Source organism: Tigriopus californicus, chromosome 4 (genome assembly GCF_007210705.1).
Source record: "Tigriopus californicus strain San Diego chromosome 4, Tcal_SD_v2.1, whole genome shotgun sequence".
In the NCBI taxonomy this organism is placed as follows: domain Eukaryota; kingdom Metazoa; phylum Arthropoda; class Copepoda; order Harpacticoida; family Harpacticidae; genus Tigriopus; species Tigriopus californicus.
This window is the reverse complement of record NC_081443.1, coordinates 7,578,648-7,580,270: the sequence shown is the minus strand read 5'-3', so window position 1 is coordinate 7,580,270 and position 1,623 is coordinate 7,578,648. Positions and strand designations below refer to the sequence as shown.

Here is a 1,623-nt window from a genome sequence, read left to right as displayed (position 1 = left end):
GTGAATCGAAAGGCGAGAAGATGGCTTTTGGAGGCAAAGTGAACAAAACACTTGGCCAGGAAGGTGTTACTCCTGCTGACCATCCATGGCAGGTGGTGTTGTACGTAGGTACACCAGGAGAAGCGGTATAGTAGTCAGTGATTGGGTTCCACTTCTCGAGATTGACTGATAAACCGGTGGAGATGCTTCAGGCTAATTACTCCGTCATACTCTGGCATCTACCCTACTGTTTCTCATACCTTCTCAATACGTTATCTGGTGTCCATCTCCAGGCTCTCTTACCCCGTTTAATGCACCCCCCATTACAAGCGAGGGCGGCCATGTCACGAGGAATATCTATGAGCAGATGAGTGAGCTACGAGCGTGAGCAGTGCTATAGCAGTAGTACAAGATGTTGTTGTTGTTGTTGTTCTTCTTCTTGAAGCGGACTCCTCGCGAGTGATCCCGCAAGATTCTCTTGGAGGAACTCTGGGGAAAAGACGAGTCCGCGAGGAACGCTCGCGAGCCAAGGGAGATTTTTCCCTGCCAATTCTGCACTACTCTGTGGTCTTCCTCATTGAGCGCTTTTTTAAGTTAGTTGAGTGACGAGCAGTGAGAATGAATGACAGATAGTTAGATCCTCCTGTGAAGTGTCTGAAAGCCAAACAATTGCTTACTTGTGATGGATTCAAGGAAACGATGAATGAAAGACAAGGAGCAGGTGAAGCACAGATCTAAAGACGGATCTTCTTTTGACAGAGTGATCAAGTTTCTCTTGGATCAAAGCATGCAATCACCTTTCTAATGTGTTCAGAGCCAGACTTGCTTCAGTCAATACCTCATCCAGGATTCACCAGAAAATCGAACGCCAGTGCCATTTGCCTTTATTGCGGTAAGTTTGCCATTTTGATAGTCATGTCTGAATTTGTCACGAAATACCATCTGAGATGGCTCGTACATAGTAGGTAGGTCGTTGGGGTTTTCAACATAATCATAACCATTCAATGTCATTGCCAAGCCATTCACCCCATGGATAGATAGGTGATGTGTTGTGTTTTTGTCGTCACGCAATGAACCGCCTTGAACCCTTTTCTTTATTGGAATCCCATCTTTTGATCCCTGGCATTTGCCTCCCATCTCATTCATCTTGGTCTCCGAAGAAGCTACTAAAAAGCGAATCATGTACATAGACGATAAGCTGTGGACTTCGTTGGTTTTTTTTTCATCCTTTTATCAAGCACCAACATCTCAATCATAGACACGACTGGAGATAAAGAAAAGAAATGCCTAGATGCCTCTATTATTCAAGGGAAGACAATTCGCCAATGACAGGGATGTGAGCGTTGTCCCTTGTCAAACATTCCGAAATTCTTCTCACTTACTTCCGATATGAACTGTCATTTTCTGACGCTGGCATTTATTTGACTATATGCTTTCATCAGGTGGCAGTTCCAAAGCTAATCATGAGTATTCCACATGCGCATAGGATACAAGGATCAACGTCCTCCCCCTCTCATCCGTCACTTTTCAGTTCCTTCCGAACAAGATAATGAAGATGATCAAGCCCTCAAACTGACTCATAAAAGAAATCCCTTTATCCTCTCTTTTTCCATTCTTGATGGCATTTCCCAAATAAATCGTAGA

The 1,623-nt window shown here is 44.1% G+C and overlaps 1 protein-coding gene across 1 annotated transcript in view; it reads left to right on the top strand.

Annotated features, from left to right (window-relative positions):
* The first annotated feature begins 559 nt into the window (after positions 1–559).
* LOC131879254 (uncharacterized) overlaps positions 560–1,623 on the top strand; it is a 10,079-nt gene continuing 9,015 nt past the window's right edge. Inside the window, exon 1 of the mRNA XM_059225524.1 lies at positions 560–871. The gene's annotated coding sequence lies outside the window, so the exon portion shown is untranslated. The remainder of the gene's footprint in view (positions 872–1,623) is intronic.